The sequence below is a fragment of the Anthonomus grandis genome, chromosome 3, assembly GCF_022605725.1.
Source record: "Anthonomus grandis grandis chromosome 3, icAntGran1.3, whole genome shotgun sequence".
In the NCBI taxonomy this organism is placed as follows: Eukaryota; Metazoa; Arthropoda; class Insecta; order Coleoptera; family Curculionidae; genus Anthonomus; species Anthonomus grandis.
Genome location: NC_065548.1, coordinates 40,081,385 through 40,108,048, shown reverse-complemented (window position 1 = coordinate 40,108,048; position 26,664 = coordinate 40,081,385). Strand labels below are relative to the sequence as shown.

Below are 26,664 nucleotides of genomic sequence, written 5' to 3'. Positions count from 1 at the left end.
AGTAATGATTTTTACTCAGAGTGTCTAGTTTTTTGTAGTTTATCTTGTTTGAGAACCCCATTTGGGCCCCAATTTAGGCTATTTCAGTTATATTATTGTAAATCCCTTCATTTAAAATTTTCTTAAACTTTGTATACTTGTTTGCTATTGTATACCTGTATCTCTTTTAAAAATTGCCAGGATTTTTAAAAGTTGCCAGATTTTGTGATATTTTATTTAGTTTTGTTGTATACCTCGGAAACAATAAAACCTTAGTCAAAGTGCGTCAGGTTAGAGTTTTTGACGTTATTAATACGATTATAAGTGTGTTCATGACAAGAGTAATACATAAAAGAGCATTTTCCTGGAGTGAGTATGTTCCGAAAAGCAGTGTGTTTCTGGATTTCGTTATATTTGGTGTCAGAAGAAAAGGACATCAATTTAGCGGATGGCCAAAATGAAGACTGATAAATGACTGGAACTGCTATTAAAGAAGATTGACGAGCAGAGAGTAGAACCAGAGGAAAGAACAATAAAAACGAAAGAAACTCTTAACGGGATAAATGAGAGAAGAAACATCAAGACTTGATAAAAACATTAAGGGACGACCCGAAGAAAAAAAATCCCGAAGAAGAGATAGAAAACAAGAAAACTTGATGGAAGGCCACGAAAAAAGATTTGCTAAATCTAAAATAAGATCCTAAAAAGGAGTTGGAAGAATGTGATAAGAAAAATAGAAAAGAACAAGTGGAACGGACCGATAACAAGAAAAACGAGATTCACAACTTCGAGAACATGTTGAGACGAAGCAAAAAATGTTAATGACCAACTTCGTAGCATAAAAAATACAAGAGTAAAAAATAAAGGAAAAACGGGCATCATATATCTTATATCAGTATGTTCTAGAAAGAACTTGAAAAGATTGTTCTACACAAAAAAATCATCTATCTTTTCGAGAAGATGTTTCTTATGTAATTTATCTTTTGTGTGCTATAACCACAAATATAAATTACATTGCTTCTTGTGAAAACCGCAATAGCTTATTACTTTATTAAAGAGATATGAGTATATTCGATTTAATAATTGGTATTGTTTGTATTGCGTGCTTTTGTAGTAAGTTGATGGTATTTGGTATAGCTTTTTTCATGAGAGTGGTTTCGTATGTTAATTGTCTATTTAAACATTTTAAATCTATTGCATCACTTTAATTGATAAAGAAAATGCCCTTTGTCATTTCAAATATTACTTTTGATGTATAACTTTCGCCGTAGTTATATTTTTATTATATTATGTAGATAAAAATAATTGACATTCTTCGGTTATGTTCAATATTTAAGTCAATAAAAGTATAACAGAGAACCTTCTGTTTCAGGATTCATTTGTTCCGAGATTAGCCAATATATACATAATCTCGCTTCAATGTATTTTCCGTCTAAGTGTTTAGTGAAATTTTGTGAAGGATGACCGAAGTATCTTTAGTTACCCATTGATCTAAATAAGTAGGTTAATATCAAAATATACCAGTTAATGTCATTAAAGTAGTTTTTGATAATAATGTCTAATTTTTTTAGTTTAATGATTCATTACTCCTTCATTTCTGAATGATTTGGGCATTTTGCAACTAAGTATTGTAAAGTTCTACATCTGAAAGCTTTTAAGTGTTAAACAAGCGGTTTTTAATGTTAAATGTACGTTTCTTGGTTCTTTAATAATGCATTCTGCAAAAACTCAAAGAGTGCTACGGCTGGTGTTTTGTTGCTGTCATTAATTTTAGGTCTTCATGTAAAGAATCCATTAATTTTAAATGCATATGTCTTATAACACTTCAGTGATGCATTTAAATGGATGGCAGTATCATGTATTTTATTGTAATAATATTAACAAACAGTATTGGCGCCTTCAATTTGCTAATGCCTCAATATATCTGCCTTATCTCTTGATACAGGAAATTTTTCTATTACAAAATTTAAACTATTTTTTTAATCATTTTCGTACATGAAGTATACACTAATTTTAAAAGGCGCTGTATAATGTAAAATAAATTGAATTATGCCAAATTATATACAGGATATTTCAAAGCGATTTCTAACAGTTTCAATTATTTTAATCAATCTAACTACATTCCAATAGTGTTTTCAAATTACTTATTTTATTAAAAACTCCTAAATATAGGTGTAGGAATATAATGTAGAAATACTAAGGCTATAGTAGGGGACTGAGATTTCTAAAAGTATATAAGAATATAAGTTATTTAAAAAATTACAGTCAGTAATATAAAGCTAAATTTAAAAACTGATAATTATAGCTTAAAAATAATAACTTACATAATAATTTAAGTATTATGATTCTGCTTATCTCCATTTTATAAACATCTCTGATATTAAACGAATCGATTGCCTGAAATAAATAAATAAAAAAATAGGATCTGCATTTTTTTCTTGTCTTTATGTATTTTCTTAAAATCATTCAGAAAAATAAATAGAAACCTTAAACATAATTAGTCCTCCGATGCTTGCATAATTTCCTAAGAATGTAAAATATCCAATAATGAAATGGAGATTTAGCGGATGCGTTTTCCCTCATATTGACTCTTCGGTTATTTCCCTTCGTCTTTCCCAACGTTAAATGTGTACTATGTAAACTGAAATTTAATGGAGTTCTTTCAGGCAAGTTTATTTTTCTTTAACTGAGAGTTTCGAATTTATACAAGTTTATTCTACCGTTTTTTATTACTTAAATACCAACCTAATTTAAAAAAAATGCTGTATTTCGACTTATTTAATTTTATCCTATTAAAATAATTAAAATTAAAAACGCCTTTTAATTAGGTGGAAATTAAGTAAAATAATTTTAACCCTCACCCAAATTAAGGCCGCTCAGATTAGAAATAAAGGTGAAGCGCTACGAAAATAAAAAAATATCTTATTAACCAGAAAGTTTATTAATATCAATTATTTACTTTAACATTTGTACTACTTTTCCTTTTTTAAATTGGTTTCCTAGACGTAGGTGTTTTATTTTACCAACAAAACTAAAGTCATTAAAGCTCTGTACACAAATCGATTGTCTACTTGCTTTGCTTTCTAACTTATTAAGACCGTTTTTATATTAGTATAGATAATAGGTTACTGCCTTATTAATCATTAAACATAACCAATTTATTAATAATATCGTGATTAAATATCGAAATTTCACTTTAACTAATTGATAACAATATTCCCTTTAATGACTGAAACAATAATACGCACCCGTTGAGTAAATTAAATTCAAATAATTTAATTATCTAATTACGTGAGGACATAAATGTATTTGAAAAGCTCAAATACCATCATTTTGGCCAGACCTGCTAATAACAGCCCTGCTTTTAGTATTAATTTTCGGCAATTATCCCGTGTAAAAGTGCGTAAGTCCAAAAGACAAAAAATATAGCATTATAAATTATAATAATTTATTAATGGTCCTAACAATAATTTAAAAAACTACTTTGAATGTCTGCGTATAACTGAAGAATTCACAATACAGAATCGCGAGAAGATTTTCAGTTTTTTAGATTGTGCTTCGGAAGGTTACAGGCATGGTTTTATTCGTAAATTTGCTATCAAGCATCCCTATAACCTTGCAAGGTACAATCAAGAAAAAATTTGAAAATTTTCTCGCTTATAATATATATATATACAGGGTGTCAATTTGAAAACTTCCCACCCCTATTATCTCGAAACGGGTTAGGTTTTTATAAAATCGCTAGGACACGTCGATTTTATTATCGAGGGGGAACAATTTTTATGCAGAAATCACTTCGCCTCTTTCAACCCCCTACCCCCCAGAACCTCCCTCTCAAAAATCTTAAATGGCAATAGGGGTTGAGTGATACCTCATTTGAAAGAACTTTTTATTCTCTACATTTTGGCACCTTATTTTTTAAATTTGAGTGCTGCGTTGCCAAGTTAGGGTTATTTAAACATTGTTAAATTACTTATTATTAAACATTATTCCTGTAAATACATAAAACATTATCCTGTAATACGTTGAAGCTATGATTTCTATTGGAACGTGTTTAACCATAAAGCGAACCGGTGCATTTCTCACTGAAAGTGTTTATCAATCCGACAAATTCTGTTGGTCATGAAAGATAAACATTTAATTTTTTTTCTTTTTTGTTTATTTTCGTTTGCAATGGAATTCGTCTCAATACAGTTCGATGATATGATCCGAAATTTAAAATAGTATTTAGTGAACTTTCCTACCAGTCAATGTCACTAGGTATTTAAATCAGTTAAAATTTATTTCGTTAATTTGTGTGTTATTGTTAGTTACTATGGTATACACGCTTAGGCAAAGAATTGAAATGATTTTTATTTATGGCGAGCAAGGAAGATGCGCAAGAAGAACGGCAGAAGTTTTTAATAATAGAAATCCTAATTGTAATGTAAGTCACAGATACATTTTGGACGTAGTAGCTAAATTTAATGAAACGGGTTCAGTTGGAAACAAAAAAAGGGCAAGTCGGCGTGTTTTAAACGAAGATGCTCAAGTAGAGATTTTGGGAACATTCGTTGCAGAACCCACCAATTCTCTCCGTACAGTAGCACGTCTAACTGGAATGTCACATGAAACTGTACGACGAGCATTACACTTACATAAATATCATCCGTATAAGATGCAAATTTTATAGGAACTTCATGAGGACGATTTTGATAGGAAAATAGAGTTTTGCGAAATTATGTCCAACTTAATAAACACTCGTGCAATTGTGGTAAGCAACATTTGCTTCAGTGATGAATGTACCTTTTTCCTAAACGGCCATGTCAATAGACAGAATTGTCGATACACTGGAGTGAGGACAATCCCCACATTTTCAGAGAGGCCACAAAAAATTATTGTTTGGGCCGGTATTCTTGGAAATGCTGTTATAGTACCGTTGTTTATTGAACAAAACTTAACTGGAGAGCTCTATTTACACCTACTTGAAGATGTAATTGATCCTTTGATAACAACTGAACTGGAAAATCAAGTTGGTAACATTTTGCAAGAAAACGAACTACACTTTCAGCAAGATGGAGCTACGCCGCATTATTTTCGGCCAGTGCGAGAGTGGTTGAATAACAGATTCCCTAACCAATGGATTGGTAGAAGGGGACCGATAGAATGGCCTGCTAGGTCACTAGACTTAACGCCGTTAGATTTTTTTTTATGGGGGCACATAAAATCGGTTGTTTACAAAACTCAGCCTGATGATATCGAAGATTTAAAAAGGAGAATTACAGAGGCAAGTAGGGCTATTCCAGAAGAGGTATTTCAGAATGTTTGAATGAAATTGACACCCTGTATATATATATATATAATATATATATATAAATATATATATATATATATATATATATATTAATATATATATATATATTATATATATATTATATATTATATATATATATATATATATATATATATATATATATATGCTTATATATATATATATATATATATATATATATATATATAATAATAATAATAATAATTGACTTTTATTTTCCCATATAATACAAAGATATAAACTTATTGCTAAGGTCTATTACGGCGCAGTCTACATAAAACTACATAAAATCGTTATGTAAAACTAACTACATAACAATTTACATAGGTACTATAATTTATATAAAAAAAAGCAAATTATATGTAAATTCGTGAGTTTAGTATTTTATATCAATAAGTACTACACCCTAAACATTATTGCAATCAGATTAGCCACTATAAAACATCATAATATACTACATCAAATATTTAATGTAAGACCTAATTTTTCTTTTAAAAGACACTTCCGGCAAATGTTTCAAATTATTTGGAATCCTGTTGTAAAGCTTCGCTATATTATAAATAAAAGATCTCTCAAAGATAGACGTGGAGTGACATGGTATGGTTATAGAGCCTTTGTCGCGAAGATCTAAGTTATGTATTTCATTGCGAAACTTAATTTTTTTGTATAAATATTCTGGACATTTCCTTGCTATTATTTTATAAACTAAAACTATTGAGTGATAAATACGCCTCTCATCCATTCTAAGCCAGTTCAACTCTCTTAATTTAGCCGATACTCATTGTTCCCTGCCCCGCAGACCCCCAATTAACCTTACGCAATGATTCTGTATTAGTTGGATACGGTATTTATCTCTTTCTAGCAAACATGGTCCATATACTGCATCTGCAAAATTAAAATGGGAAAGCACTAAAGAGTCACAGAGCATCCTTTTCATTGAAGTTGTTAATAAGTGTCTTTGTTTAAATATAAGTTTTAAATTGATAAAGGCTTTCTTTATACACATATTAATGTGTTGAGTGAACCTTAAACTGCTATCTAAAATTAGGCCCAAATTCTTAGTAAAATCGGTGACAATAAGACTTTCGTCATTTAACGTTAATTTAATATTAGGTAATTGTGAATTTTGTGCCCTGTTTCTACCAAAAAGTAAGACTTGAGATTTAGAAGGATTGAGCTCTAAACAATGTTTCTGTGAGATTGAAAGAAGCGTACTTAAATCTTCATTTAATTGATTTATGGTTTGTAGCAATTGGTGTAACTTACAGGATTTATACATTTGTGTATCATCTGCGTAAAAATGAAGAAGTGCAAATCTAATGTATTTGGCCATCTGTGAAGTATACAATGTAAACAGAAGAGGTCCCAAAATGGATCCCTGTGGAACACCAAATAAAAGCTGTTTTGCATTGGACAATTTACCATTCAATTTTACCCTTTGACTTCTACCTTGTAAATAACTAGCAATTAAGGTGCATGAATGTATATTAAAACCCAGATATTTTAAAATTGCCAAAAGAAGAGTGTGATTTATCCTGTCAAATGCTTTTGAATAGTCTAGAAGAATAAAGACAGTTAGTTCGTCATTTTCGATAGCTTGAATAATATCATCTGTGACCTTCAAAAGCGCCGTCGAGCAACTGTATCCTGGTCGAAATCCAGACTGTACTTTCGGTAGTAAATTATATTTTTGTACATATTCCCTTATCTGGATATTAAGAATTCTTTCTAAGAACTTAGAAAGAGTAGGAAGTATACTAACCGGGCGTTCAATTCTACAGGATTATTTACTTTAGGAAGAGGTATTACCAAAGAGCATTTCCATTTATCAGGAAAAGATGATTTTTCTATACTATAGTTTACTAAATGTGTTATTACAGAGAGAATTATAGGACAGCAAAGTAGCAATATATCAATACCAATATCATCATCTCCAATGGCTTTTGATTTAATTTGAAAAAGAGCATCTTTAACTTCTTGATTCGTAGCTAATCGGAAATGAAAAACATTGGCCTTTGATAATGTATTATTAAGGTAAAAATTTAACAAATCCGCATCAGGATTAACTTGTGGTATATTAACAAAATAGTTGTTAATATCCTCTGCAGACCAACGCCCCGGAATCGCACTATTTTTTTATGACCCATAAATATCTAAGTCACGCATCAATTTCCAATTTTCTCTAGATCCGTTAATTCTGATTTGATTTTCAAAATACCCCCTCTATTCCCTCTTAAAAGTTGCACTTACATAATTTCTTAACTCTTTATAAGATTCCCAGTCATCACGCAACTTACTCCTCTTATACTTAGTTAGAGCTTTATTTCTAAGTGACATTAAATATTTTAAATTAGGTGTTATCCAAGGAATTTTTTTTCTTAGTAATGCGTACAGTTCTTTTTGGAGCGTAAATATCAAAAAGTTCTATTAAACAGTTGGTAAATGCATCAATCTTAGCGTTTAAATTTGTCAAATAAAAAATTACATCAAATGGAATGGTCTCTAGTTGCCTAGTGAAAGCCTCCTTGTTAAAATTTTTAAAATCTCTATAAGTATGAAAAAAAGCCTCCGGTTTTGCCACTTTTAAGCTTAAGTCACATGTTAGAAAATAGTGATCTGAAAAGTTAGAATTTAAATCTATATTTACCGAACTAATAAATTCTTCATGCGAGCAAATAAATAAATCCAACAGTGTTTCACCTGAGAGTCCTTGATGAGTAGGTTCATCCACCATTTGCTTTAAACTTAAAGACTCAGTATATATATATATATATATTTTGTTTTTTATTTAACAGGCATTTTATTACCTTTTTTAGATTTTTAACACAACTGGTCTCGCAAATACCTTATTATATAACAAAGCTCAGTGAATTTCGAGTTAACGCTTCAATTTTCCCTTTCCAGGAAAGTTCCCGATCAACTAACACTTCCAAAAACTTACTCTCTGACACATGAGGAATACTCTTACTCTCTATGCATACAGTGACCTATTATTATGTCTATATGAAACAATATTTGTTTCTGAGACATTAAGTTTCAACCTATTCTGGCAACACAATTTTGAGATTTCGGTTATGGCAGTGCTTGTTTTCTTAGCCAGTATTGATTTATTTTCAATAAAAATAAAAGACGTGTCATCAGCAAACAGAAAAATTGAATTAAAGGTTATTATTTCACTTAAATCATAAACAAACACCAATAATAAAACAGGCCCCAATATCGTTTGCGGAGGAATAGTTAGCTATTCTTAATTATTCTGGTGCATTGTTCAAAACTAAAACTGCTTTAAAGTCTAAATTCTTTTTTTTTAAGTTTCAACTTCAGAAACAAAACAATTCCGAAACCAGTCACAAAAAATAGCGCTTGTAACCCATGCTTTCTTATTAGCGCGTCAAAATACTGGCAGGTCGTCCTTGTTTTGATTTTTTAAAGCATGAGGATTTAACGATCTGTAAAGCATCAGTGGTTTAATGAGACAATCACCAGATGCATTAGAATATAGCAGCAGTGTATCTTTATCCTTTGCTGCCTTAAATCCAGAGGCAGAGTTTTCGCTTTTAGAAATAAATGTTTTGTTTGGCATTCTCTTCCAAAACAGTGCAGTTTCGTCTGCATTAAATATTGTTCAGGTTTGTATCCACCATCAGCTGCTAGGTTTGCAAAATTTTCTAGATATCCTTCTGCTACAGCAGTGTCTGCAGAAGCAGTTTCCCCAACGATTTTAATGCTATGCAATAATTGTCTCACCTTAAATTTATTGAACCAACCTTCCTATGCTTGAAATCCTCCGTCACCACTACTACCACCAGGTTCTTTAAAATGGGCGTAAAGACGCTTTGCCTTCTCCCGGATTATTGGACCACTCAGAGGCACTCTTTTTTGGTTGCGGTCTTCAATCCATAATGGCAGCGTCACTTCCATTTTTTCTATTGCTGGATCACGAACAACTTATTTTATCTTCGGATTTTTTTTATCGATCGTACAGTTGATTCGTTGACATTGAATGAGCGCGATATCGATGCAAATGACTCTCCAAGGCGTAAACAATTAAGCATATCTATTTTCACTTTAAGCGGTAGCACAGATTTTTTTGGCGTTAAAACTGGTTTTTCAATTTTTTTCGGCGACATTATAAGTTAGGAAGACAGTGGTAGACACGTGTTACTCGGTCACAATTTTTGTAACGAATGGAAAAAGGAATCATTAGAACAAGCGAAGCGACTCTTATAGCGAGACCGCCCTAAAAAATATATTTACATTGTATTTACATTCTCAAAACAATATACTTTGGGTATAGTTGTAATAAGGTCAATTTTCCTTTTTTATTAGTCCATTTGACGATGCGTTCACAAAGGATATTCCTTGATTGTATATTTGAATACCTATTTGCATCCTTTTTATCAATATATATGTACCGACGTACTGATTCGATCCGCGATTAAAGAAATTTTTAGCCGCGAATATTAGGAATAATAGGAATGGGTCACATTTTTTAAATCCGCGATTAGTGAAAACGCGAATGAAGGAAGCGCGAATAAAGAGCTTTTACCGTATTTGTCTGTATTTGTAAGTATATCATTTATTGATAAAAACTAGATAGAAAAATATTAAAAATAAGTATCCTAATCTTCATTCTCACTGGATTTCTTTACAAAGTTGGTTTACACTTGAAACATACGTAGAATTTCACGCGAAATTCAAAGATGAAATAAAAAAAGGTGCTCTCATTTGAAAAAATGAAGACGTAATTTTATTTTTGAGCAACCCTGTATATACAAACTTCACGTACAAAAATGCGCAACTTGAAATAAAAATCGACGGGTCCGAGTGTTTTTTTTCGAACACACCCCTGAATTTTACATGAATTTAGACATAACTTTTGGGATGCACTGTATGTGGTTTTATTAAAAAAAAATCAAATTCTGTATTACGTTTTTTGGGACACGCGGTATCAACCAAACTAATTTTAAGAAATAGCCCCTCTAACTCAATTAACATTCCCCCTATTAAAGGTTTTCTCCGTTTCAAGATTTACCTGCAATCAACAAGCACCGCGATATTAAATGCACATCCTGTATAGAGAAATGTTATAGGAAATGTCGAAGACAAGATGGAGTCTATCAATTTGTTTCATTATAGTATTTACAAAACAATATATTGCATTTACTGTCGACCTTTTAGTTCAGAAACCAAATTGGTTTAGAGAAAAAATATTTTTTTGTTGGAAAAAGTGCTTTTTGTTGTTGAATAAGAATGGAATTAATTTTTATGAATTTATCTGTAAATGTGTTATTTTCTTGATTGAGATACTTTTAGCTATACTCAAATTTAGTAAATTTAGTGAATAAGTTGACTGCTTTAGAGCTACCTGTTTATTGTTTTTGTAATATACCCACACCTTCGGTTGGTCTGGTCAACAACTAACTGCGTTGCTAACTAATAACATCCCAGGTACTCCCCGATGACGTGAGATGGTGTCTTAAGTATCAGTGTCCAGTTGAAAGACCCGTTATTAGCCGAATTTCGCATCTGTTAAGGGCAGTAGTTGTTTGTTGAGACAGACAGAGAGTCCATTTCTGTGTGCCCGAGCCTCATGCCAACCGTGTTTTAATTAACCTTGAGAGCATAGATAAAATCCATATTCTTGCGAGTTCTATTGGTTTATACGAGTTTTATTATTTTGTTGGCTATTACGTCACTGTTAATACAAATACATTTAAAAAATACTTATTAACATATTTAGAAGAAATATAAACTTTAACGAAAATTTTCGTTATATTTAATTCTATCTAAGTTAAATAATTCTTAAATACAATTATTTAGTTGTTGTTAAGCAATCTATTGTACCTGAACTAAATAATTGTATTTAAGAATAATTTAATTAAATCTGTTGGTTTGTGATTTTTCTGGTTTTTCTTTTTACTTAAAAGAAATAGTTAGGTGGGCTGTTGAAAAGAAGAAACGAGCAGCTCTATTAATATATAAAACATTGGTTTCTTGGCATATAAAAAATTTAACAAAACAGTTAACTAACCCAAGATGCATTATTTTATTTTCAAAAAATTTAAAAATTCAAATTGACTAGGTTTTTCCCATAATTATTTAAAATAGTTCCTCCTCGATATAATTTTTATCCTGCATTTTTTATTGGTAATGTACTGAAATAGTTTCTTCAAATAGGTTTTTAATTGGTTTTACGAATACATTTTTATAAAGATTAGCCGAGTATTTTTTTTGCTTCACTGGCATTTTCTTTACACTTCTACAATTTTCTTCACAAATCTACTAATAGGTCAAAATTTCTATGTAGTTTAAGGTATAAAATGATCACCTGCATTCCCTGTATTAATATAATTAAACAATATATAGTTAAATAACATAAGCTAAAAATATGGCTGTTTAGGCCTCAATAACTCATAAACAAATAAACTCAGAAGCAGAGTATAGACATAATAATAATATAATAATAATATAATAATAATAATAATAATAATAATAATAATAATAATAATAATAATAATTTGGTATCAGGCAAGATGTTTCCAGAAACCGAGGGCTTTCTACTCGCCATCCAAGATCAGGTTATACCAACAAGAAATTATCTCAAGCACATCGTCAGAGATTCGTCCGTACAAAACGACAAATGCTGGTATGGATGCCAAACATCAGAGACAATCCAGCACATAACAGGAGGATGTCAGGCCCTTGCAGCAACAGAATACCAAGAACGGCACGACTCAGCTGGGAAAATTTTACATCAAGAGCTGGCAATGAAGTTGGAACTTATTACAACAGAGAAGGTTCCGTATTATAAATATACTCCAGAACCCGTAGTGGAAAATGACCGATATAAGTTATATTAGGACCGCAGTGTACTTACCGATCAACATGTAAGGCATAGTAGACCAGATCTTATTTTAATAGATAAAATTTCCAGGAAAACAACTCTAATTGACGTAACCATACCGAACAACAATAATCTGCAAGAGAAACACACTGAGAAAATCGCCAAATACAGAGATCTAGAAATTCAAATCGGAAGGCAATAGAGAATGGATAATGTTCAGACCATCCCAATTGTTATATCGACAACGGGTGTAATACCAAAGAGTCTACTGGAATACCTTAAACAACTAGGAACTGACGAACATCTATATAAGCACATGCAAAAGGCAGTACTACTGGCAACTGCTCGCAGCACCCGAAAATTCCTAGGAGATAACTCTACATTTCAGGTCACTTAAGGGCACCGAAAAGGCCCCCACAGACCACAGAGCTTAATCCTTTTGATATCGGAGGTATCTGGGATAAGTAAATGATCCCCCCCCCCCCTCCCCCTTAGAGGGAGTGCGAGCCTTAACTGGCTGTAAAAATAAAAATAATAATAATAATAATAATAATAATAATAATAATAATAATAATAATAATCTTTATTTAGCATAAAAAAAGCTAGGTATAAAATATAATCCATTTTACAAAATTTAATAAGAATATAATACTTTTACCAACCAAGTACATTATAACCTACTTCAGCAGGAGTAAAATACTTGTATATCGAATTGATACATACGTGGATCATTGCAAATCGATAATTTGACAAAACAAATTATTGTTAACTATAGAAATATAAAATCGCATAGCTGCAATGACGACAATGCACAAACAAATGACACAAATGCACTCTTACTAACGTATTGTTTAAACAGATAAATAAAAACGCATAAGAAAAATATTATACATAATAAAACGTAATTTACTTGAAGTAATTATTAGGCTTATCCAATACTATTATGTATAGTTTTTAGCTCAGGACTACACTGTTAGCTAAGTTAACCGTCAGTTAAGGCTGCGGATAGGTTGATATTCTAAGATAGAAATGTAAAAGTTGTTTTGCTCTAACTTGAACCATTTTGACGTTACAGGACTTCATGTTAAGAATATAAATTTTCATACCTCGCTTTCTCAAAAATGATGGCTTCAAAAACTAAGCCCGTACGTAAAGCGAATAAAAAACGCTTTCCAATAAGGTATAACTTGATCCCCATTGCTATTTGACAAAATGTGGAGGTCACAGAGAGGATCACTCAGAGGGTTGAATGTGCTATGCTTTTAGTATCAAAACCTGTTCCTCTCACAAGGTAAGGTGTTTTTCGATTTTCAAAAAATTCATTCCCATGCACCATGCCATTTTAATTGTCTTGCGGGTATAATATCGTTCTTTGTATCTGCAAAAACTAAATGTGACATTTTTTTGTTCATACTTTATTTATATTTTAACCCTCTATTAAATAGGTCTCATAAATAATGGTAAATATTTTAACAAAAGATTGAAAAAAAAATTAGGTTATATTAAATTTTCCTAGTCCGAAAGTTAAAGGTCACCAAGATACAGGGTGATAAATTTAATGTAATTTTTGTGAATTTTGACCATTAACTTAGTATTTATTCTTTATTTTTAACAAAATATGGACAATGCGCTTTTCTTTTATGTGACGAATCTTAAAATTAACCTATTTTTAAATTATGTCATAGAAGGCGCCACCAGCAATATTTATATATTTTTTTTATATTCCGTAACTTTTTTAGGCTTAGCATACTTTAATTTCTTATTTGAAATATGTATTATGCAAACAGTAATGCTTAAAAAAGATATACTTCAAAAATCTCTCTGCGATTAACCTTTTTCGAGATATTTACAAGTTTTCAACGCGCTCAAAATAAAATGTAATTTTCCTACTTCAGGCTAAAATATTTTATTAAGCAGGCGGGGCCTGCGTCATTATCACTGTTAGAGCTAATGTTCTTGTCAGATACTTTGATGAGTGGTTATGGAAAATCAAAAACAAACAATTAGTAACATTATCTATTACCTTTTATTATATTCCTAATGTTAGTTCTGTCAGTTATTGTCATTTATTAATACTTATTGCGCATGACGTGGAAGTCGAAGATCTTGGCCCGTTCAAAGTTCAGACTTTAACCCATTGGATTTTTGCATATGCTGCTGAATTATTTCAAAATGAGCAAATATTTCTTAATATTCTGCGATCTTTCAGTAAAAGAATTTTAAAAAGATCATATTATTCATTTACTAGTAACTATTTTTTTATTTATTCTTCTTTTATTTAAAGTCGTTTTTGTTGAGTAAATAGAAAACTTTAAATGTAAATATCTTGAAAAGGGCTAATCGTAGTGAGATTTTTGAAGGATACCTTTTTCACGTAAAACTATTTACACAATACGCATTTTAAATAATTAATTCAATTATGCCAAACCTAAAAAACTTATGCAATTAAAAATATTAAAATGTAAATGTTAAGCTGGTGACGCCCTCTATAACCTAACAAAATAAAAAAAGCTTTGCCATATAAAAAGAAAACCATATTTCAAATTTTGTTATTAAAACGAACAATACATGCTAAATCTATGGCCAAAATTTAAAAAAAGGATTAAGTTTATCACCTTGTATCTTGATTGTCTTTGACTTTCGGACTATGAAAATTTAACTTCCTTTTTTTTAAAAGAATTCTGCTATTAAAATATTTACCATTATTCATGGGACACCCTGTATAAAGTTACTTAATTATATGCTAATGTATGATTCGTCAGGCTATTTTATAAATAAAAGTTCGCATGAACATGTTCGTAACCAGTTCATTCTTTTGCTACAGGGTGTTTAAAATTTAGATTGTTAAAAAGTTAGAAAAATCTAATTTCCTATTCGTTTTTTCTTATTAAAAAAATATTCAAAATAGTTTGAGATTGAAGGAGACTAATTTTCCTACAGACCCATTTAACAACGAAACTTAAATTCCATGGCCTTAAATTATTTTAAATTTTAACACTATGTTTTTTAATTCTTCTAAACTAAACTTACTATTACCGCTCTCTATAAGAATATACTTCTTAAAATAATATAATGTTCATAACAAGAAAACAAAGTCTTGTCTGGTGGGGTGGGAATATGCTTTTCAAACATAGATTTTCGATAGTCAATCGGGTTACATCGTTGTTGTACCAAATTGAAGTTGCTGGGAGACAAGAGGAAAGCAAGAGCGCAGCGTTGCCGTATTGTACGCGAGGCACTGGTCTCTCAGATCTTTATGAAACTTCATTGTCGAGAGCTGTACCTAGTGACAATTTAGATCCTACCTTGGCAATAAAACCAACTTTTTTGCAAATTTTCTTGTGATATAGTCAGCATGTGCATAAAAATTTAGATTTGAAACAAATGTAACTCCTTAATATTTAATTTGGTTTTCATGACTTATTCTTGTATCATTGATCCTAATATTCAAGTTTTCCAAATCAATATTCAACAACTTATTTTTTTTCCAAATAAACAAAATTTTGATTTGAATGTATAAATACTAAGATTATTTTATGTACAGTAGAAATAATAGAATACCCAAAACAGTACCCTGCGGTACTGCAAACTCAACATTTAATGACTCTCAAGCAGAGTTTTTAAATTTAACTTTTTGTCACCTACTGGATAAATATGATTCAAACCAACTTGCTGTCAACTGTTTTAAATGCCCTTCGAAAATCTAAATATGCTACTAAAATATAATTACCCTTATCAATTTGTTTTATAAAACTATGACAGATATTAATAATTACAGATTCAGAAGAGTGACTTTCACGGAAACCAGACTGATTTATAACGAAAATATTGTTATTATTGCAGTAATTCAGTAATTGTTCTTTTACAAAAGTTCCAACATATTTTTATATATTTCTACTGTATTTATGGGTCTAATTTCACAATGATAAAAAGTATTTTGAACCTTTGGCACAGGAATCACAGTCGGCTCCTTCCATGCCTCAGGGAAAATCCCACTTGAAAGTGATGCATTTACAATATTCAACAAACGATTTCCAACAACATCACAAGCATTACACAACACTTGTTTTGAGATACCGTTCTCACCACCCCTCACATTATTTAAGTTCTTTAAAATTTTACTGTACTTTACTGTACTGTACTTCCCCTCATGTATTCCCTCCAGATGACATCATTATTCTCCCTGACTGCTCTAACATACAGTTGGTCCCTTTGATCCATCTATTCCGTAATATTTTTAGTTATCCACCCCTTATGCAAATATTTCTGTTTTATAACAGACTTTCGTTTAGGACACATTTAATCTAAAATATCAGTAATGTTGTTTACAAAAATATTTACATCCGTACTGTTATTCGTCTATTCAGTCTCAAAAACGTAATTTTGTAACCTATATGTGCTATATACTTTCATAGATCTATGGTAAATGACTATATCACAATTTTCATTAAATTTTTGTTCGGAATAAACAGACAATCTACAGTGGTCACTATTCTGTAAACTTTGGTTTAGACGTTAAATGTACCTTATAATATATATGTTTATCGTTCGTGATAATGTAATTAATTAGGGTTCTGCTACTATCAGTAATGCGCGTGGGAGTAACAACAATTTGATTAAAACTATTTGCATAAATTTGGGTTAGATTTTTTAGGTTAGAGGCTTTTAGTAATTCAAAATTAAAATCTCTTATTGTTATGTTGATACCCTCAAACACAGTGACCTTATCGAGATAATTACCGAAATAATCCAAAAATGTTGCATATTCTTTTTGAGAAAAATGATACATAACAGTACACAGATTTTAACTCTACGTAGGAAAAATTCAATAGACAAACATCACACATAATTTTGCACGCACTCTATAGTAATTAACGTCGCTTCTTATTAAAACGATTACGACTCCAGTTTTTCCATTATTTGTGACACACTGTTCAATTCTATATCCAACGATGTTTAACACACAGTGCTCAATTTTCTCACAAACATCAGTTTCAGATAAGAATAAGAGCTTTTGTGGCCAATAATTTATAAATACAATTATATTATCTTTATTATTTAAAAAACCCTGACAATTAACATATACAATACTTGAATTTTTAGCCATTTCAGCATCTAACTGCTATTTAAAAAATGTATATTATCAGTGTTTCTCAGTGATTTACATCCCAAGTGACGTGATCAAAATTTAGGGACATTCCGTAATTTTTATTTAATAAAATATAATTCACACATTTATTAAAATTATTTTGGCATTCCTTAATGTCGTGTTCTTCATTACACTTAGAACAGATTTTTTTTAAAATTCTTTGGTGAAATGGCCAAATTGACAACAACTATAGCATCTAATTACTCCATATTCATTATAAACAGGACAACGATTCCACCCTATATTCATTTTTTCCCTATTTATAAACAAATTATAGGTGACATCATCAGCTTCGAATATTAAATTAAATCTATGATTTAAAACATTGGTTTTAGGCAATATTTTTAAGCTAAAATTATTACAATTACTATTTAGATCATTAACATAAACAATTAATTAAAGTAATAATAAAGAGTGACATAAGTCTTTTCCTATTTTTTAGAATTGTCTTTTTATAAGGCTTTTTTAATTCTTCTAGTTAAAATACTATCTCGAATTTCCTGAAAATATAGATTTAAAAAATATGGCGTTTTTCACTATATGTGGTATTTACTATACAGCTCTTTTGAACTTGTTCCATTTTACATTTTAGTACTTATATTCTTCCTACTAAATGTCATCTATATCTATATTAAATATTCGATAATTTTCGTCTAATTTTGGTGTTTTAAATAAAAATAAACCTACAAAAACTACTGACGTGAGATATATTTTCAGTTTTAAAAATTTTCAATGTTTATTAAAGTGCCGTTTTATGACTATGTAAATGAGACCATTTTACTGTTTTAATGGAATTTTATTGGAGCTATTCGACCAGTTTCAGTTACTGCGTCATTTAGTTTTATAGCAGCAGATCGTAAAAAACCACTTCCCTTTCACAAACAAATAAAAATCAACAATTGCCCTATGTATTTACTTACCTGGATGAGTACAATTAAAGAATTAGTTTTCGGTAAAAATAATATGATGAAAATATATTTTAATACGTTGAAATTATTACAACATAATAACATAATAAATAGCGGAAACCAAAACCAAATTTGAATTGCTTATTGTATTTTTCAAAAGTGAATGAAATCATTTTGCCTGATTTGAAAAATATGTCCACATTTATTAGTTTCGTCTTTTTCGAATAATAAGCATAATATGTAGTGGCCAATATTTCTAATTCAGCCTTATTATGGCTACATATATTACAAAATTATAGGAATTGATACTTCCCAGCTTTGAGAATTAGTTTTAATGGAATTTAATTTTAATTTTATGTATGAACAGTAAATGTAATAACAGTAAATAACAGTAGTAATGTAACAGTAAAGTTAATAGTAATACTTATAAAACTTTTACTTTTTAAATCCTGCAAACTGTAAATTTCTATAAACTTAATTTTTTATGTAGCGAAAGATATGATCGATTGGCATACGAGCAATATTTATATCTCAATATTATTATAATTCCCGTATAAGGTTTTAGTTTTCCGTGTATTTGTATATGGTGGAAAAAATAAATATAAATGTATATATATTTATGAGGAAGCCAATTCCAATTCTTTCAATTCGTGCATACACATTTTACACCAAAAGCAAAAAAAATTAGTACAATTTTTATTGTATAAAATGTGATTAAATGTGAATAATTTATATTTTGTTATTTTATTAACTCAATATTTATTATTAAAAAATAAACCGAAGTAATACAAAAATAGTTATTTGAAAAAATAATGTAAACATGATATGTAAATATGCGTTGAACCACTTTAAAACATTTAATTCTTCTTTTCCATTTTTGTTAATAAAAAGTTTCTATTTATTGTTTTAAATGGTCTACGAAAATCTAAAAATACTGCTAGAATAAAATTACTATTAACAATGTGTGCATGCCCTTTTTACTAGTACACATATTCGGCGATGTAACTTCTTCAATATAAAAAAAAATGTGGACTGTATTTTTAGGAAGCGCTGGAGTTGGGAAAAAAGACACTGCCGATGAGAAAATTCCTATAATACACTATTTACAGCAATTTACACGTTTTATCTATACGATTCAGTATTTTGCTGTCTTAAAATATAAAATAGAAAACTAAAAAAGATTTCAGTGTGCTTCTTGCGGACTTTTAGAATGAACTGACGAATAACGCGGCTTACGCGCCCAAAGCCAATGTCACATCAATCACTTGTCACTAAAATCAAATCACTGGCGCAGCGTCGCGTCATAGGCGTGCACGTTACTTACAAATACTAACACAATTCAAAAATACATACAAATAAAAGGTTGTTGGATTTGTTTCCAACATGCTGGGGGCCTTAGCAAAAGAAAGACAATCCCAGTCCCAAGAAAAAGTAAGCAATAATGCTATTAAAATATTTTGACTAAAAATAGTCATTAAAAAATTGGACTACAAAATAGTCTCAAAAAAAATATATTAAACCTTAAAAATGATTCGACTTCATAGTCTTAGAAAAAGTTTGGCTAAATAAAAGCCTAAAAAATTTTTGACTATGTTATTAAATGAGTCTTTAAAATATCTGGCTTATTAGGAGCCTTAAAAATTTATTTAGCTATCATCAGCATTAAACATATTTGACTACAGATGAGTCTTAAAAAATGTTGACCAAATAAGTCATTTAAAAGATAGGACTATATAAGTCCTCTAAAAAATTATTTGACTGAAAAATTAGGTCTCTTAGGAACCCTTAAAAATATTTGGACTAGTCTTAAAATTATTGACAACATAAGTGTCTTAAAAATAAAAAACTATATTTGGTTGACTTCAAATAAGTCTGAAAAATTATTATTTCAAATCAAAATGATTTATTAAAAAATTTAGAAAGAATGGAATAAAAGAATAAATTTTTAATTTATGGGCAGAACAGCAATTTTGGTAGCAGAACGCAAATAAATTCCTGTCTTGGTTTTTACCTCGCAAACCCTTACTTTGTTGTTCCTACCAGGAACAACCCTAATGATTCTGCCCACAGGCCATTTGTAGGAAGGAACATTGTCTTCCTTTAAAAGCACGAGCATGCCTTCTTTGAGGTTTGATTGCTAAGTGCGCCATTTTGGTCTGCTTTGAAGTTGAGCCAAGTAGTCCTTGTGCCACTTCTCCCAAAAAAGCTGTTGCATTTGAATGCAGAGCCTCCAGAATTTTAATCAATTTTGAGGAATTTCAAAAATTTTTCGGAATTTCAAATCATGTTCAGGAAAGCTAGTTATTGGCGCCCCAACCAAAAAATGTCCAGGGGTTAAATATTCAACGTCTGTAAGATCATTGGACATAGGCATTAACGGCCTTGAATTTAATATATCTTCCACTTGAATAATTAAATTGTTTAGCTCTTCATATTTAAGAACAGAATTGCCCATTACTCTTTTAAGGTGAAACTTGGCACTTTTGACTCCAGCTTCCCAAAGACCCCCAAATACAGGTGAGTAACTAGGAATAAAATTAAATTTAATTTTTTCCTCAATGGAAAAATTAATAATATCTTTCGGATCTTTAGAAAATTTGGAAAACGTGTCCTTTATAGCATTATTTGCACCTTTAAAAGTTGATCCGTTGTCACAAAAAACATTTGAAGGTTTTCCTTTTCGGCTAATAAACCGTTTAAAACAAGCTAAAAAATTTTCGGTTGTTAAGTCAGATAAAAGTTCCATGTGGATAGCTTTTACTGAAAAGCATACAAAAAGAGCAATAAATTATTTAGTCTCAATTGGATTACGAATACAAGATTGTTTTATTAAGAATGGACCACAAAAATCCACTACAACATTTTCAAAAATTCGAGAAGAACATACTCTTTTTTCGGGTAAGGAACCCATTAGTTGTTCTGAACACCTTGCCTTATGTTTGAAGCAGGTCACACATTTATGCAAAATCTTTTTTACTTCTCGATTCCCATTTATTACCCAATATTTTAAATTAAGAGAACTAAGTACATGGCGTGGGCCAGCATGCATTAATCTGAGATGTTCCCTTTGAATAACAAGGTCAGTAATGTGACTATTTTTGGGAAGGATTATGGGATGTTTTTGATTACAAGATATTTTTGCAACCTCCCACCAACTCTCAATATTCCATCAAAATCTAAAAAAGGGAAGAGAGAATTAATAGAGCCTTTTATTGGCAAGTTTGATTGAAGACATTTTAGTTCTTGGGCAAAGTGGTGAGCTTGTTCGCATTTGAGAATTATTTTGAATGCATTATCTAATTCAGGAATAGTTTAATAACCTGAAGTTTTTGTTTTATTTTTAAGACAATTGAAAAATCTTAGCATATAAGCTACAATTTTCTCAAGTTTAGAAACTGAAGAATAGTTTTCAAAAAATGATGGTTCTGACCTTGTCTTTTTAATTAATGTATGTACCTTTTGTTCAGGCAAAATTTCAACAACAGGAGCCAAAGTTTCTGAATGAATAAAACTTTTATTTTGCAGTATGGTTGGACCATACAACCATATTTTATTGAACTCAAGCTCTTGAGGTTGAAGTCCTCTAGACAACATGTCAGCTGGGTTATCTTTTGTATTAGCATAAAGCCATTTAAATTGGGATGAAAGTTCATGGATTTTTAAAACTCTATTTCCTACATATGGATTAAGTTTGACTGTAGTTGATTTTATCCAAGCCAAGACAATAGTTGAGTCGGAATATAAAAACACTTTAGTTACTTTGGACTTTAAAAGATCATAGACTCTCTTGGATTAAATTGAAAGCAAAACAGCAGCATTAAGCTCCAATCTAGGGACAGTTAATTTTTTATCAATTGGAACAATTCGAGATTTCGAACAAATAAGATTGACATGAACTCTGTCAAGGAAAATTGTTCTTGAATAAAGAACAGCGCCATAGGCAATTGTAGAGGCATCACAGTAACCAACAATTTCTATGCACTCGGCATTGGTAAAATACAAACTTCTTGATATATTTAAGGTAGGCATGTCGAGAAAATTATTTAAAAATTCTTGCCACTCATCAAATAGTTCACCTGGCAAAACATCATCCCACTTAATTATACTTATCCAAATTTTTTGCATAAATATTTTGGCAGTTACCAAAACTGGATCGGCTAGACCAAGTGGGTCATAAAATTGTGATATAAAACTGAGGACTTGCCTCTTTGTTAGAATTAGCTTTGCATCAAGAACTGATCGAGATTGAAGTTTGAAATTGTCAGTTTTTGTGTCATAAGATAAGCCTAAAGTCTTGACAACAAAATTACTTTTGCTTATGTCGACATCATCAAAATTTTGCTTTTCTTTAGGAATGTCCCTTAAAATTTCTGGATTATTTGCACACCATTTGTGTAATTCAAAAGACCTTTTTTCTAATAAAGAAATTAATTCATTTTTTAAGGCAAATAAACCATCTAAAGTATCATGGCCAGTGAGAACATCAGCCACATAGGTTTCGTTTAAGATAGCTCGTGATGCCAGAGGAAAATCCCGACCTTCCTTGTTATCCAATTCAACCAGACATCTTGTCACTAAAAAAGATGAGCTTTTTAAGCCATAAGTAACAGTTTGTAACTGTAAACATAAAAGAGGGTCATTTGGTCGCCACAAAATATTCTGTAAGCAACGATGTTCTGGATGTATTAAAATAATTCTGTACATTTGTTTAATGTCACAAAGGATAACAAATTTATATGTTCTAAAAAGCACAAGAATGTCAAAAAGTTCACTCTGTACCACAGCACCAGTGTAAAGAAAATCATTTATACATTTTTTATTTTTTGACCTCATAGACCCATCAAAAACTACCCTCAACTTTGTAGTTTTCTTATCTTCACGAATTACTGGGTGATGAGCCATGAAGTAAACAGAGCCACTATTAAGATCATATGAATTTAAATCAACAATTTTGGCATGGTTCAATTCCAAATATTCATGAATAAATTTTTGATATTGAATAAACAGATTTTGATTGGCCTTAAATCGTTTTTCAAGATTTTCGAACCTCTTCAAAGCAACTGAAAATGAATGGCCCAAATTTAAATCAGTCATCTCTTGCTTTAAAGGTAATTTCACTTGATATTTATTGTTGGTAACTTCAATTGAGTTTATATAGAGATTTTTACAAGCTTCTTGCTTGCTATTATATTCTTTAAAGACTTCTGGAACCTTTTCGGTTTCCCAAAATTTGGAAATGACATTTTAAACATTTTGAATACATGTTAGAGAGGTCAAATTGCACACTCTTTGCGAATTAGGGATTACACCATTCACAATAAAGCCAAAAAGAGTATTTTGAAAGATGACATTTTCAGTTTCAATTTTCTCAAAGCAATATTTTAAAAAATATATATGAAGAAAGCAAAATATCAATTGGACTTGAATTATTAAAATTGAGGTCTGATAACTTAATATTTTCAGGAATTTTTAAATTTGAGAGATTAAAATTGGTTTGTGGCTTTTGTGTAATTATGTGTAATTTTGTCCACCACAGAACACTTTGCATCTAGGTCAAAATTATATGAACCAGACTTAATATTTAAATTAAGAGATTTTTGTATTTCTGTAGAATTTTGAGTAATTCCAATTACACTTAAATAATTATCAAATGTTTTTAACTTTAACTTTTTTACTAGGTTACTTGTTACGAAATTTATTTGAGACCCAGTGTCTATTAAACATTTTACCAAAACAAATCTATTATTTTTTCCCTTTACCTGAATAACAGCAGTAGGAAGCAGGATATTTTTATAGCACTGATCAACCGAACCGAGAGTAACATTTCTTTGTTCCCCTTCGGGAGAACTACTAGATAAAACTTCATGAGGCTGATCCAAATGCAACAGGACATTGTGGCTTCTTTGACATTTTGTGCATTAATGTCATTTTATACTTACCTACATGGCTACTTAGACACAACTTACAAAACTTATGCCTGTCAATAAAATTGATTCTATCCGTTACACTAGTCGCCCTAAATTTTTTACAATAAAAAAGTTTATGATTTGTTAGGGAACAATAAGGACATTTTGATTTATTTTTCTGTATTTCAGGTTGGGTTGTTAAATGTATGTGGGATTTATCTTTTTTGGGTTGAGTTTCTTGGGAACTAACAGCTTCTAAGGCTGTAGCCCTATTTTCAATGAACGATAAAAATTCTTTTAAAGTTGGTAACTTGGACATGTCTCTATCTGTTTGATATGCTCGATTAGTATATTGATCAAGCTTTTTTGAGAAAATGCAAAGAAGCAACATATCCCAAGTGTCTACAGGTTGGTTTAAATTTTTAGGAGCACCTAGTTGTTATTTTATTTTACTAATAAAATCCCTTAAAGCAGGGGCTGTACATTTTTGAACATTTGGGATGTCTAGAAGTTTATATATTTGATTACTAATAAGCATACTCTCATTGTTGTACCTGTCATTAAGTAAATCTAAAGCGTCTTGATAAGAAGAGTTTACAGTAGGTAAATTATTAATTAAACTTAAGGGTTATCCCTTCAGATGTAGTTTTAAATGACATAATTTTTCTACATTGGTTTTTCTGGTGTTTCGATCCACCAGAGCTGTGAAAATATCAATGAATGGCTTAAATTCAGTTAAAGTTCCATAAAAAATGAGGATGTTCAACCTGTTTAAACTTACATCTGGGATATGATTTTCCTGAGCCACATTATAAATTAAATTATTGTTGGGCACTGTGACAGTAACATTAGGTGCACCTGGCTTAGGGAATAAAGAATCTATTACTGCAGGGCCGTCATAATAAAGAACCTCAATTTCATTTAAATCATCATCATGATTCGGGTCTATTACCAAAATTTCTGTCTGCAAATCTTGAATTTTCTTAAAACTCCCTGATTCAAATTTTCTTAAATCAGATTGGTCACTTACATGTTCATCCATGTACCTTGATATCCTTTCAATGCAAGCAATTGCCTGCTTTTTCTTGCTTTTAAGTCTTTCCAACTCAGTGGATTTAGGCGGAGACATTTTAAACCCTTAAAATCTAAAATGATTACAATATACCAAATAGTTTCCAACAAATTGAAAATAATGAAAATGGAAATCGAAAATGTAAATAAAAATTCAGTACAATTACAATTGTAGAAAATTTTGACAGTTTGGGTTAAAAAATAGTACAAACGGTAAATGTACTAAAAATCGCTAAATGTACAAAGTTCGTACTAATGAATGTACTAAAATCAATAAATGTACTAAAAACTAGCTTCAAGATTTATGTACAAAAATGCCGCTATAAAATATAAATAATTAAATATCTTGTGCATAAATGAAAAATTAAAACAATTTGTATTAAAACACAAGTGCAAATCACAAATAGAATGTTTATTTGTTGGTTTATTTTGATACCTTAATACTTCCACAGTGGCGGCTCGCGCCCTGTAATCTAAGGTAGGCGACATATTATTATAACAGTGCGCACACCGAGTAGCCCGAGCTCCCCCTCCCCCCGCTTTTTCGGGATTTAAAAAAAAATTGTGGTGCCACGGCCACTTTTCATTAATAATTTACTAAAATTAAGAAAAAAATAATGTTTTCGAAATCTTAAAAAAAAAATAACCTAAAAATAATATTTTTTTTAAATTTAGATTTCAATCAACAAAAAAAAATGCGGAAACAAAAAAAACAAAATGAAACACACCTTTACAAAGTTGTATGAATTTAAATTATGATCGTAATTTTTGTGTTATATCCATATTTCATTTAATTTCACTAAATCCTTAGATATATACACTACCTACTGTTATTGACAGATACCTACTATTAGCCCGGGAGCCAGTGACAGATTTTTGTCAACCATCGCAACCCTAGCCAAACTTTGTGGAGTGTTTGATTTAGTTGTCCTCTAAAGCAAAATGACCGTCAGCTGGTCCACTAGCGGTGGGCGGGCCAATGGGAGGGCCGAAAACACGTAAAAAAAATTTCAACTTTCAGTCATTTCAACCCTGCCGAAATTTTTGTAGATGGTAGTTTATATAATTATTTAAATAAAAAAAAACGTCAGCCGGCTGTATGTTGGTGGAAAGCCCGTCAGCTGACCATGAAAACATGTAAAAAAAATTTTTAATTTCAGTCATTTCAACCCTGCTGAAATTTATAGAGATGATAGTTTATATAATTATTTAAATAAAAAAAATTGTCAGCCGATTGTATGTCGGTGGAAAAGGCGTCAGCTAGCGCTGTGAAAGGTGTAGCGCGTAAATCACATATGCCACCCACCCGCGTTGTTAAGTGTATCAGCTGACGGGCTTTCCACCGACATGCAGCCGGCTGACGATTTTTTTTATTTAAATAATTACATAAACTACCATCTATAAAAATTTCAGCAGGGTTAAAATGACTTACATTATTATTATAATATTATTTGACGTGAATTTTACATGATACGTAAAAATGCGATAATATG

The 26,664-nt window shown here is 30.6% G+C and overlaps 1 protein-coding gene across 1 annotated transcript in view; it reads left to right on the top strand.

The window, feature by feature from the left end:
* The window catches only part of LOC126734533 (cell adhesion molecule 1-like), a 415,458-nt gene that overhangs the window by 18,513 nt on the left and 370,281 nt on the right, over positions 1-26,664 (top strand). The gene's annotated exons all lie outside the window — the stretch shown is intronic.